The sequence below is a fragment of the Sturnira hondurensis genome, unplaced genomic scaffold, assembly GCF_014824575.4.
Source record: "Sturnira hondurensis isolate 20B ecotype Veracruz unplaced genomic scaffold, ASM1482457v3 Scaffold0021490, whole genome shotgun sequence".
Lineage (NCBI taxonomy): Eukaryota > Metazoa > Chordata > Mammalia > Chiroptera > Phyllostomidae > Sturnira > Sturnira hondurensis.
The window spans coordinates 794780-809304 of NW_028094121.1; the positions used below are offsets into that span (position 1 = coordinate 794780).

The window sequence follows — 14525 nt, forward strand, 5'->3', positions numbered from 1 at the left end:
GGGTATACACTCAGGAGTGGAATTGCTGGGTCTTAGTCTGGAGAGACTTGATCTTGTTTACAAGCAGAGGGTACCGTGGGGAGCAGTGAAGAGGGAGGGAGGGAGATATAGAGAGGGTCTGGGGTGGAAGAGGTAGGGGCTGGAGAAGATCAATTTTCTTCAGGGTCACTCACTTTCTCTGTTGGCACACCCTAACGTCCTCACTTCGTTTCACAAATACTAGACTCTTCGCAAATACACCACACTTGCTGACCGGGGGCGAATCCAGTGCGTGAATAAAGCACCCTTAGACCTTTTGCAGATGCGTCCTTCAGGTTTTCTGTTGCAGTTCATAGTTTTTGGATCTCTTTTGGTTAGAGCCTGGCACCTTCCTGTTTTGTTTTCTCCGGTAGGTTCGTTCACAGGTGAGTAAGAACAATTTACCATGAAGCTTGAGTCTAATACCTGGTTCCTCGGGTCATTCCAGGCTCCCAGCCGTCCAGTTTAAACGAGGAGGACGAATACCAGCGGTCCGACACCGAGAACACCAGCTGGCAGCTTTTTACGTTCCCTGTGGCAGCCACCGCGCACGCGCCGATCCTCTGCCAAGCAGTGGGCGGGAGAGTGGGCAGGGCGTGTGCCTCTAGGGCCAATCGGAAGCGAGCGCCCCCTCCCTCCAGGTCCGTGGACCCAGCTTGACCCCGGCGGTGGGCGGAGAAGGCGGGGCCAGTCGCGCGGCAGCGGAGGGGGCGGGGCCCGAGGCCTGGAGGCGGAGCCTAGGGCTGTCAGTCCCGCGCCAGCCGCTGCCGCTACCGCTGCTGCCGCCGCCACGGTTCTTTGCCTTCTGTGGCCCCGGTGGCTGCCAGCGCTGCCGCTCGCTGCCCGCCGCCCTGGCATCCCAAGCCGCCTCCCGTCGCGCTGGCCCGGCGCGCAGGTAAGGCTGGCCGCGCTGCCGAGACCTCGCGTCCTCCTCGGCATCGTTCAGTCGCGCGGGCGCCCCCTCTGGGCCGTGTCAGCCCCACTGCTCCCCTGGCCGCCCGGGGGCGGTCCCGGGGGGCGGGACGTCGGTCTCCCCATCCTCCCCCCCCTTCCAAGCGCCACGCCTGTCTCCGGGGTCCCGGGGCCAATCCTCCTCATTCCCGCGTGGTTATGGTCCAAGCTCCCCCTTCACTCCTCCCGCGCCGATTACACAATCCCTGGGTCTGGAAGCGGGGGTCCCCTTTCGAGCCTCGGTCCCACACCTGTTCTGGCGACGCGCTCCAAGGCAGAGGGCAGAGACCCAGCGCGACAGCGGGGCCGGAAAAGTTTCACTTGTGATCTGGGTTTGTTGACATCCAGAGATGCGGGGAGATGGAGGCTGAGCAGCGAGGATGCGCCTCCCGGATTAGCGTTCTCTTTGCCCCGGGTGGCCCTGGGCCAGGTTTTCTTTCCAGAAGTCCTGCCTAGAGCCCTGCTCCCGGCCCGGAGGTTGCTGCAGGGCACACTGGGTCTCGCCGCCGCTCCGCTAGGGAGCCGTGGTCCCTGGATTGCTGCAATCTGGGGACAGCTCTTCGCTCTTCCTCCTTTCCTAATTTAGCATTGACATTTAGACCAGGTGGGCGAATTTACTTAGCATTTCCTTGACACTTTATATTTGTGAGGTGCTTTGCCATCCTTGATTAGTTAATTAACAAGGTGAGAAAGCAAAATAAACCCTGAAACGCATGGCTAATGCCTTTAGCAACTTTAAGGATGCTTCTGGCCAAGGTGCTGCTGGGAGAGCTATTCAGTGTCTTCTTGTTGCCTGAGTAGGCTTTGGCCATGTCAAGGTCTTCTCCACCTCTCTTCTTATGCTGTTTATTGAGGGTCGCCAGTTTATGGTGGGTCATTTTGGTTTTCTTCCCTTAAGCAAAGGGGGGATTAAAAGTGTTTCTGCCGAAGCAGTCAAGGAAAAAAAAACCCGAGGTTCGAATAACTTTGGATACTTACTTGTATGCTTTACCAGCTTACCTGTCCTGTGCAGAAAATCCTGATTCTTCATGTTCTTTCTCCATCGTCCCGGTAGTACTATCCAACTGGGTAGGAATTACTGGTTCCTCATTTAGTCCATAGACCCCTTGCTACCCACAGTTTATAGACCTGCCTAGGGACATCTTCTAAGAGTGAGCTTAATTAGCACTTTTATCTGCCCATTAAGCAATACAGCTTGAACTCTCTTGTAATCAGGTTCTGTTGCAGTGTTGAATCTTTAATAATACCTAATTCATTTTAATAGTGTTTCTATAATAATCTTTCTATTAGTATGCTAGTTCTGCAACACCAGTACTTTTAGTATAGAAGCAGCAATTTACTAGAAATATTATCATGGTAAAAGCAATTCTCCAACAGATTTGCAGCTCACCTTACTTAGATAATTGCTACTAGAGGCTGTTAGGGTTTTTTATGCTTTGGTGCAGTAGGTGTTACAATGCTTTTGATCTTTGAGGTCATTATGAGGTCATTCCTCCCTGGGAGTTATGGTTCCAGTCACTATGTCACTTAAATATTTTTGGACTAATATTGTAAGAGATTTTCCCCCATGCTGATTTCTTTCTGGACAGGGTTCAGAGCTAACAAGATTTAGTTTGGTTTGCCAGCCTAGGTTTTAAGAAGGATTATATTTGGGGGTATATATTAAAGGTATGATGGTGATATTATTAACACCTTTACCAGACACTATTTTTGATGTTTTACAGATACTAACTTTCCTAACAACACTTGAAGGAAGGTTGTTATAACTACCCCATCTTTCAGATGATGAAACTGAGGCCCAGCTGCTTGAGCCAGGGGCCACAGTTAAGTAAAGGACAGCTAGACTCTAGCCAAGGCAGCCCAAGTTGAGTCCAAGTCTCTAACAACTGTGCTGTCCTGCCTCTGTAGGTTATTCTTTCAACAGGTATTTTATTTCTACCTGCTGCCTGTACAGAATTGCATTCTGCACTGTGAGGAGGAGGAGCACACTCTGCAGTGTAATAACAAACACTGGGTTAGGAGCTTTTGTTCTGGTTTTAACTCTGCCACCAGCTAATCTGTGGTTTGGGGCGAGATACCCGATCTCCCTACCGTCCATTTCCTGGTTGGTGGAATAGCAGCAATCTAAGCAGATTAACCAACTAGCCTTTACCTCCTGGGGAGCTGGAGAGATGAGTCAGTGCAGGCAAGAATTAATTGTCCTCCTCCCTAAGGTACAGGATAAGATCAAGTGTCAAATGAGTGGGGTGTGTGCACACACAGCCTTTCACATGTCTCACGGAGAAGGACCAGAAACCATGCACCCCATACTGCCAGTCGTGACTTTGGGAGTGCAGTGGTTGAGAGATACCATCTTAAACACTTTGGTATTATTTTATTCTGTTGCCACCAGCATTGTTCCTTTTGTAATTTAAAAAAAGACAACCCCAAAAGAAGTCACCCTATAAAAGTGGGGTAACCAGGTGCAGAACTACGTGAGGAGTGTTTGTGAGGGACCGTTTGGTGTCATTTTGCAGAAGGCTAGGAGTCAGAGGATGGCAGGATCTGAATGAACAGCAGACCCAGGAGTTCCAAGAATCATGCAAAGTCAAGGTTGAAAGGAAATTTTAAGGTCATTGGATTCAGTACCCCCCTCCTCTTTTTTCCCTCCACCATCTTTCCAGTAAATAAATCCCCCGTGTGTGCACCTGTCCCACTCAGCATTCATCCTACTCTTGCTAGGACACCTTCTGGACCAGACGTTTAGTGTGCTTCCCGTATCTGTGCACCAAAGAAGCTGGGATTGGCAATAGGGAATGGGAAACTGCAGAAGGACTCCAAGCCCTTTAGGCTTGTGGTGTTCAAAGATCACCATCGATGTGAAACCTGGATTAAAGAGGAATCACTGAACCAGGGAGACCAGTTAGGAGGCCCTGGCCAGAATCCAGGATTGAAGTGATCCAGACTGAGACAGGTGGCAGCATGGGATTGCAGAGGAAGGAATGGGCCCAAAAGATAGACTCCCCTGTACCCCTGTCCGCCAAGCATCAGAGAGGAGGGACGAGTCAGCATCTCCCTGGGGTGAGAGCGGTGTTGGGAGCACCACGGAGTGGAGCTGAGGGTCTGGTGGGGTGGGGGGAGAGTCAGTTGTGTAAGTATATCCCCTAGAGTCGTTAACAGACTGTGGCTGATGTAAGGCCCCTGCAGGCCAGAAGACATTTGTTTCTTCTCAAGAAGGGAGTGAAGCATTTATATATAGTAGGAAATTCCCTTTGCCTTATGAAGAAACATGAGTATTTGCCCTGGGGTGTTACAACCTCTCACACTGGCTCCTTTAGCCTGGATGAAGCTTCTTCATCACATTGGGAATCTGTTATTATTTGAAATTATACCAGGAGGACACCTCAGTGATGCTTTTTTTCTGATTTTGTTGGAAATCTTCTCCTGGGGTATTCTGTTTCCAGTCACACCTGTCATACAAGCTCTGGAGAGCTGGCACCTGTCATGGGGAGTGCTCGGAAAGTCATTAGAAGTTTTTCCTTCCAGTGAAGATTGTGTGGCTCTTCAAAGAGGGCCTGGGCTGAAACGCTTACCCCACTGACAGGAAAACAGGATAGTTTGAAGGACACAAGACTTACCCAGAAAACCACAGAGGCAGAAAAAAAATTGCGAGTGTTGTAAGTTCACTTTTCTCTTGTTAATTTTTGTGTTTCTGGCTTAGGATGCAACATTTCTCAATATTCATATTTATAAATTTATAAGTTGAAATATATTATCTAATAGTATATGGGGAAATAAACTGTATAATATCAAGGTTTTTTTGTTTTTTTGGCCAGGACAATATTGACCTTGATTTTTCAATATCTTATAGGCCAGTGCTTCTAAAACAGGAAATTTTTCCTCCTAGGGAACGTTTGGCAGTGTTTGGAGACATTGTGGGTTTTCACAGCTTGGGGTGGGGTATGCGCCACTGGCATCTAGTTGTGTGGAGACCGGGGATGATTCTGAACATCCCACAATGCACAGGACAGCTCCCACAGCAAGGAGCTGGTCAGACCGAAGTTAGTAGTGTTGAGGCTGAAGACTCCACTTTAGATGATAAAACAATTTGTTATTAGGAGCTAAGTGAAGTTTAAGGGAAGAGGAAGAAGAAGGAAATCTAAAGTATTTTTTGACTCCTTGAAAGGGAGGACAGCATCCCCACTTCTGACACCCAGGAGGAAGACCCCACAAGCTGCCGAAAGCAGCTGCCACCCAGGAGCCATTTCAGTAACTGGATTGCTCAACGCAGTAGTTTGGGACAGGAAGCTGCGGTCCTCGTAGCGGGACGAGGCTGTAGGGTAGTTTGTGGAGGCAGAAGGGTTTATAGGCCAAGAAGGGAAGTTTGGTTCTGCCAGAATAATTTTGCAAAGTTCTAGGGAATTTTTCAAAGGCAATCTGCTCTGGGAGTGCTCGAACCTTCTGGGCTGTTGATGAGAGCATTTCCCAGATCTGACCGTTTCTGTGTCCGCAAAGAGTGGAGAGTGAAGAACACTTGGTTTTATATTCAGGTTGTAGCTGTGTCCTCCCCAGCCCCTCTTCAAAAGCTTTTTTATTATGGAAAAATTTAAACACATACAAAAATCAAGAAGTTTAACGAACCTTTATTTACCCAATGCCCAGCTTCAATGATTGTCAACTCCTGGCTGATCTTGTTCTGTACTCTGCTCGTCTTAGGCTCCCTCCCCTCTTTTTAAACCTAGAAATTAGCTAAAATAATTACCGATCGCCTGCCAACTAGGAGAGGCTTGGCAGTGAAGGAGATACGTAATTTTTTCATGCTTGGGTTTCCCTGGAGGAAAACTGGTAATGGGCATGGATGATTGCAACAGCCGCAAGGGCCTGGGAAATGAGAACGGGCCTGGCAGACCTGGGGCTGGGGGCTCAGCCCTTCCTCGTGGTGGGAAAGTACAGGAGATCAGAGACAAGTGTCTTTTTCTTTCTTTCTTTTCTTCTTCTTCTTCTTTTAAAGCTTCGCAGGTAAAAAAGCCCACTTAGAGCTGTCTGCAGGTAGAAATGTGTTTCTGGGCTCTGCAGGGCAGGGTCCTCTCAGTTCCAGGAGGGAGCATTGCTCGTGAATTTCCTTTTACCACGTTTTAAGACCGTCCAGGTGTGTGCTGTGTGGTGAGCAGCCAGGTGTCCTGTGTGACCGCCTGGCGCAGGTCTGATGGGTCTTCACCGATTGCCTTCTCCCTGGAAAGGACGGGCCGCAGAGGGGCAGGAGAGAGAGGCACTGCAGCCAGGGCTGTGGGTTCCCTTCTGCAGCAGTTGCTCCCCCGCTTCTGTTAGAGGAGGCAGGGCCGCCCTGTTGTTGCCACTGGCAGCCCGCACCAGACAGAGACGGCACGGCAGTCTACCCTCCACAGAGAGGGTTTTCTTTTCCCACCTGTGTCCCTTGAGCCCCAGGACTAATTTATTTTTAGGCCATTGGAGAATTGGGGTGCATTTTCTTGATTCAATGTTGTGTCCGAATATGCATAGAAAAAGTGGCTTCAAAAGTTGAGAGATGTCTTGAATAATCAGATTACTGATGTCTATGAATATTAATTAGTGCTGATTTCTACAAACAGATTTTGTGGACGAAGCTCACAAGCAGTTGCATTCGTGTGAAGACCTGGGCTCCTGAACAGCTATCCTTCCCATCTGTATTTATTTCTTAAATGCATTTTTGCCTTCTCCTTATTCCACAAAGAGCTTTAGGTGGCATTAGCTTGTTATGAACATCCTGCATGACACTTGTAGATTTTCAGGTATCGTGCCTTGCAGTGGGGGAGGGCAGCTCCCTCTCTGTTCATTGTAGCTGTCTACGCCGGGCCTCTGTTGTGTACCAGACACTTTATTTACATTAATTCTGTTTCCTAGAGCCCTTCTAGGTAGGAATTTGTACAGTAAGTACTTCGAGAGGTTCTTGGAAGCTGCGACTTCATGAGAAACAATGTATAATGAAACCAGTTTTATCATGGGCTAATTGATATAAACAAGAGTTAAGTTTCTACAGCATATTTCTGGTCACAAAAATACTACCAGACATCTAAATAAAGACCCCTAATACTTCTAATATGAAACATTGAAATAATGTGAGCTTTATATCCACTTAAGAAAGATTGGTAAAAAGATATGATGATAATTTTCCAACCTGCTTGTTCCAGGTCAAAGTCATGTGCGACAGAGCCTATCTTGACATTTCATGGTGCAAGGTGGAACCCTACCTTGGAGAGGATACCCTTCCATCTCAGGGTACACTCGCACCTACACCCACACTCACTCAGATTGGGACAAAGTAGACATGTCAGTTCACCTCATGTGCACATCTTTAGGATGTGGGAGGAAACCCAAGCACCCCAAGAAAACCCACCCAGACATGAGGAGACTGTGCCCACTCCACACCTACACAGTAGCCCCGGCTGGGAATTGATTTTTCCCTTCATCAGCATTATAGCAAACAACGTTGAATGAAGCAATGTTATTTAAGAACCTGCTCTGCTGTATTCCCATTTTGCAGATGAGGAAACTGAGGCTTAAGGAGATTAAAGAATGCTAGGATGTACCATTGGTTTTTAACCCAGATTTGTTTGATTGCAAAGCCCAAGTGCTTTCCACTGAGACTTGTCTCATGTGGTTACAAGTTGGTGGGAGTTTGTACTAGGATTGGTAGAGCAGATGGGAGCAGGTGCTGTGAAGGGGACTGGGAGTTCTGGTTGCTCCAGCTAATGAGAGCTTCATATTGAACCCCCTGGGAAACACTGCTTTTGAGTGTGATAAATTACCTGTGTCCTGTTTTCGAGCTGACAGTGTAAAACAGAATTGCATGTTGGTAGCTCTGAGCCAGATTTGGTCAGCAGATGTATTACATTTGATCTGTGCAGTATTTTTTTTTAATTGTAGGAGTTGTCATCATTTTATTTTTTAACTTTTTAATTTTGTTATTTTTTAAATATATAATCTTTATTATATGTTCCCATGTCCATTTAGTCCCCTTGTACCCCCACCCCCAGCAGTCCATGAGCTGTCATCACTTTGAAAGTGGGAGATTTCACACTAAAACTTCCAAATTTTCAAATTTCTTGGCTCCTCTTCGACCATCAGAAGATTGTGCCATACTGGGCCCACATTCTTTTTTTTTTTTTTTAAATTTTATTTATTTATCTTTAGAGGGGAAGGAGAGAGGGAGAGAAACATCAATGTATGGTTTCCTTTTGTGTGTCCCCTGCTGGGAGTTGGCCTGCAGGGAACCCGCCTGCAACCCAGGCATGTGCCCTGACTGGGAATTGAACCGCGATCCTCTGGTTCGCAGGCCCGCGTGGGCTCACATTCTTGCTTGGCAGTCCTTAGTGAATGGCTAAGGTATAGGAGAGACTTCCTCATTTTCGGTCTTTACTTCTCTGCCCTCTTCGTTCATTCATTCATTCATTCATTCATATGACTTGCCAGGACTCTGAGGGCATTTGAGTGAGAGATACCCTCACAGGAGTTATGCATATTCTCTCTGCCAATGTCAGAGATGTATCCGTGAAGGCTCGTTCTGTATTTACGTCAAAGCTGTCCAGTATTTTTTCCTTTGTAGAGAGCCTGGAGACTCTACTTGGCGTGTAAAAAGACACATCTGCATTACCCACCTCTAGCCCTGAGCAATGGCTATTTGGACTTTAGTTGGGTTCTGGGACTAAGGCAGAACGATCTGATGCTTGGGAGTTGGACACCAAATTGGTGAGCTGAGGAGCTCAGGCAGGAAGGACTGTGGACTCAGGCTGATGATGGTAATGGTGGAAAGAAGCTGGGCAGCAGGAAGGTGAGAGACCACGTGACAGCAGCGAGGGAGGACTCTACCTAGACTCTACTTTTGCTGTACTTCCTGCAATTGGGCTCCTCTGTAGCCATGGTTGTCCTTCAGTGACTTTATTGTGTGCTCACTGTAGTGCTGGGTACTGTGATACATCAGGGAACAAAAACAGACAAAGGTTCTCTTCTCACAGAGCTTATGCCTTGGTGGGGGAAAACAGACAACTCCAGACAAAAAAGCAAATAAATATAAAATATGTAAAGTGGTGATAAATGCCCAGAGGAAAAATAAACTGGGGAAGGAGACACACTGGATGTATGGGGTAGTGATGTTATGTTAGAGAGGTTATTTAAGGAATGGCTCTTGATAAAATTACAGTTGAGCAGAGATGTGAATGAAGTGAGGAGTGAGCCATGAAGAAACCTAGGGGAATAGCATTCCCTACAGAGGGTTTAGCAGGTGCAAAGGCCCTGAGGTGGTAATATGCTTGACCTGTTTGAAGAGCAGCCAGAAGGATACTGTGGCTGGAATGCAATGGAAGAGGGGGAGGAGGAAGGAATGTAGGACCTCATGGATTTGTTAAAGATTTTGGATTTTATTCTAGTGGGATAGGAAACCATTGGAAGGTTTAGAGCATAGGTGACATGATCTGGCTTCTATTTAAAAAAGTGTAAATGCTGTGTGGAGAATAGACAGTAAGGTGGCTCACATGTATGTAGGACAAGTAACTCTGAGGCTAGGTAATAGTCCTTATGGAATTCAGTGGTGACTTAGACTAGGGCAGAGGTCAAGGCAGTGGGAAGTGCACAAGTTCTGAATGTATTTTAAATATAGTGTTGACAGGATTTGATAATGCATTTGATATCACATGTGAAAAAAAGAGAGAGGAATCAAGCCCTGGCCGGTGGCTCAGTTGGTTGGAGTGTCATCCTGTATACTGAAAGATCCTCAGAAGGAGTGCATTCGGGAGGCAACTGATTGCTGTTTCTCTCTCACATCGATACTTCTCTCTCTCCCCAGCCCCCACTTCCTTTCCCTCTAAAATCAATAAACATACCCTCAGGTGAAGATTTAAAAAAAGAGAGAGGAATCAGATGATTCCAACCCTTGAGTGCATGCGTAAACATTGCTGTAGTAGTTAGCATTTCCCATTCTCTTCTTGGAAAACATTCAAAAGCAACAAGGAAGGTAAAAAAAAAAATAACTAAATCCTTGCAAACCCAATTTCCAACAAAATTAAAAGATAAATTTAATCCACAGACATCAAAATGTTTGTAAAGACTGTCCCAAATTAATGCAATCAGGTGAAAGCCATGCAGAACAAATGGAGAGATGCAGCATGGAGATGGTAAGAGAGTCTAGCAGCAGCAGGCCTCAGAAAGTACCAGAAAAGCCACATTATTTAAGGGGAAAAGTGTGGGAACTGGATGTACAACTGGTGGAAGAAACCCTCCTGGGTGCAGTTTGATTCAAATAAGCAAAAGAAGAGGGGTTGTGTAAAGACCCATAGGCAAGCTGCCATATTTGTAGGAAGTGTTCTGTCTCCGTGCTAACTGGGAGAAAGAGAGCCTTTGGGTCATGAAAACTGAAAGAGTATCATAGCCATTCTTCCCTTGCCTGCCAAGAGGAACCTCATGGAAACAGATGCAAGGGAAACAAATTATTCCATGATAATAAAGAAAGGAAATGGTAGACTTCTCTTTCTGATAATGGTAGGCAAGGTTATTTGGACCAAAGTTCCCACTGAATAATATCAAAATGTTGGATGTGTATTTTTGGATTTCCTTAAATGAACTAAACAACTGAGAAGAGAAAAAAGAACTACTAGCCCAAAATCCATGGTCAAGGGGAAACTAGAGAGATCTGCATATCTCTAGAACACTTAAGTTACTTTTGTCCAAGGGACATTATTGATGCTCATAAACACAGAATTTGGTTTGGGCAGCCTTGCAGGACAAGGAAGTAAGAAGTCAAAGTTCATGACATGCCCAGGTTGGAAAGTCTCATGAGAGGCTCTCTCTGTATAAAGCTAGAACTACTGGGGGTAAAGGCGAGCCAGAAGTAAAACTGTGTCTCCCCGCCCCTAAGGGACAGAGGGAAGGTTGCTCAGGTGCTGAGCAGAGTGAGAGGAAAAAGAAAGGCAAGTTGTGGTTACTGGATAGTTTTATAACATCTTGATCTAGGGAACCTCAAGCCATGGGGTTTTAGGTACTTCCAGGTTGCTCTTGCACCCTGCTCTCCCTTCCCCAGTACCTGGCAGAATCAAAGATGAGTCTCCTCTGGAGGAAAGCATCTTCCTAATTTTCCAGGGCCAATGAGCAGTACAGTCAGAATGAACAGAGCAGAAGAGGAAACAAAACAGGATGAGAGAACAAGCAGAAGCAAGTAATGGAAATAAAGAGACAGATTCACAAATTATGTATTTAAATGTCAGAGACAAATAAATATGTTTTTGATGTTCATAGAACAGAAAGGCAAGCTTGTAAATATCTTCAGAGATGGGGAACAATGAAAAGTGGCTTGGCAGATTTGAAAAAGACCAAGTAGATATTCTAAAAATAAAAATGCAAAATTGAAATTTAAAAATTTAAATGTTTACCATTAGACATTAGATAGCATATCAGACAAAATCAAAGAGAGACTGGTGAACTGGATGATACGTTATCCAGAATGCTGCCTAGGGAATCAAAAAGGCAGAAACTGTGGGCGAGCAGTGAAAAGACATAGAGGACAGAGTAGAAGTTCTAACTAACATGCATCTACTGGGGTTCAAAAAGGAAAGGAAAGAAGGAATGGGTCAGAAGCAATTATTTGAAGATATAATGACTTAGATTTTTTTCTAGAATTGAAGGCAAGCTGAGAGCCCCAGAGACAACAAGAAGATCCTAAAACTAACCAGAAAAAGAGACAAATTACCTTGAAAAGAGCAATTTGTACCCATCTCGACACCAACAATTGGAGCCAGGAGCCAGTGGAATGATATCTGCTCTGAAATAACTGACAAGCTAGAATTGTATACACAGAGGGAATGGCAACAGAGAGACAGCCTCATAGAAAGAAGATGGAGTTTGCCACCCTTTAGTGAGTTTGCTTCACTAATGGAAATCTTAACTGATACACTTTAGGCAGAAGGAGAGTGATTCCAGACTGAAAAAGCTGAGACACAATAGGGAATGAAGGATTAAAAAAAAAGACTTTTACTTATTTATTTATTTTTAGAGAGAGGGGAAGGGAGGGAGAAAGAGAAGGACAGACACGTTGATGTGTGAGAGTAACGTTGATTCGCTGTTTGTTCTATAACCTAAGAATGGCCTATAACCTGTTTGGCCTATAACCTAGATCTAGTCATTGCAGGAAGGCCAGAGAAAGAAATAAAAGGCATGTGGATTGGAAAGTAAGAAATAAAACTGTCATTACTAGACAGTTGACAAACTCTTAGAACTAACAAGTAAATTTAACAAGGCTGTTGGATGCAAGGCCAATATCTAAAAATCAATTGTATTTCTATATACTAGCAACAAATAATAGAACACAAAATTTAAAAAATTATACCATTTACAGTAGCCTCAAAAAATAAAAATCATAGGAATAAATATCAAGATGTACAAGCTATGTGTATGAAAACAAGATGTATTGAGAGAAATTAAATAAGACAAGTAGATGGAGAGATATACCATGTTCATAGTTGAGATGGCTCAATATTATAAAGATGTCAACGTCCTCAAATTTATCTATAAATTATGCAGTTATGCAAACCATTCAAAATTCTAACAGGCTTTTAAAATGGACATTAACAAACTGATTATAAAATTTGTATGGAAGGAAAAGGGCCAAAATTAGCCAAGACAGTTATAAAGAGTGATAGCAAAGCTGGGAGAACGTCCACTACAAGACATCTAGACTTACTGTAAAGCTATGGTAATTAAGACGGAGTGGTATTTATGTCAGAAGAAACAAATGGTCCAATGGTACTTTGTGAAAATGCATGAACTTGAACATCTATGCTTTGTGCACTTCTCTGTGTTTTACACTTCATTAAAGCTTTTCTTTAAAAAACTGGAATCTTCAGTTCTGAAGCCAAAGTAAGTTACAGCTATATTCACTGTTTAAATATAAAATGAAATTTCTACAATTAAATATGAGTCAACATTTTTATAACCCTGGAACCATGAATTAAACTGCATAAAATTAAAAATTTATTTGAAAAGCAATATTAAAATTATAAATCAATCCAGAGGTAAATGTCAACCTGAGGGAAATATTTGTAAAACAATAATATGTGTTGCCAGTCATAGTATTGAATATTAACAGATGGATTATACCACTCTGACTGGTGTGGCTCAGTTGGTCGGGTGTTGTCCTGCAAAGCGAAAGGTCGCTGGTTTGATTCTTGGTTAGGAATCACAAGCCTGGCTTGTGGGTTTGGTCCCCAGTCAGGGCACGTATGGGGCAACTGATCAGTGTTTCTCTCTCACATTGATGTTTCTCTCCCTCTCTTTCTCCCCTCCTTCCTCTCTCTCTAAAAATAAATAGATAAAATCAGAAAAAAATGGATAATACCAAGTATTGCTAGTGTTTGCGAAGAGTTCTCATGCCTTGTTGTTGGAACTATTTCTACAGTGTATTTTAGAGTTTGGCAACATCCTTTAAAATTTAAAATGTATATTCTATTTGACCTAACAATCGATTTCCAGGAATTTTATCTCAAGAAATAGTTATACAAGTGTATAAGTTATAAATATATTTATATATTGAGATGTGATAATATATTATATAATATGTGATATATATCTCAATCAGGGTTAAATATTCATTGACATTTTTTGGTAATAGAAGTGGAAATATTTTATTTATTTATTTATTTATTAAAGATTTTATTTATTTATCTTTAGAGAGGAAAGGAAGGAGAGAAGAAGAGAAACATCAATGTATGGTTGCCTCTCATGAGTCCCCTGCTGGGAACTGGCCTGCAACCCAGGCATGTGCCCTGACTGGGAATCGAACCGCGATCGTGTGGTTCGCAGGCCCGTGCTCAATCCACTGAGCTACACCAGCCAGGGCAGAAGTGGAAATATTTTAAATATCTCTTAATAGTGCACAGCTAAATAAGGTACATCTTATTTAATAGTTCAATAAAATATACAATGTCTGTTAAAAAGAATGAGGTTGACCTGTATCAATTGAAAAAAAATCAGATGGCCAGGAGAGATTGTTAAATGAAAAGAGCAAGTCAATGAACATGTGTGTAGTGTGATCCTATTTAAATATATTTACATTTCATTGGAAAATTATGGGAAAACATATACCAACCTATTAACTATGATGATAAGATTGTGAGAAAATTTTACTTTCTAAACTGTTTCAATTTTTTTACACAAAAATATACTAAATGTCTTATTAAGCAGACTTTGTAAGCAGAAAAACAATGAAAATAGACATGGCACAAAAGCAAAATGAAATATTTACACTGAGTGATTCCCACATAAGTAAAATTATTCATGGTACATATATTAAAATCAGTACAAAATATACCAACATGTCAACACTTGGCTATCTTTGTGATGGGATTACCAGTGATTTTCATACTTGTATTTCTTTGTCTTTTCCAAATTCCCTGCAACAAGTGTGTATGGATTTAATAATTGGAAGAGACTAATTAGGACTATTAAATTTGTCTGTCTCCTAGTGAAGACATTTCTTCCCATCCTTCTTGCCTGTCTGTTCCTCTCCATGTGCCGTGTGTCTTCCACCTGCACCC

The 14525-nt window shown here is 43.7% G+C and overlaps 1 protein-coding gene across 1 annotated transcript in view; it reads left to right on the forward strand.

The window, feature by feature from the left end:
- The first annotated feature begins 776 nt into the window (after positions 1-776).
- HIVEP3 (HIVEP zinc finger 3) overlaps positions 777-14525 on the forward strand; it is a 410805-nt gene continuing 397056 nt past the window's right edge. The window contains exon 1 of the mRNA XM_037032649.1: positions 777-913. The gene's annotated coding sequence lies outside the window, so the exon portion shown is untranslated. The remainder of the gene's footprint in view (positions 914-14525) is intronic.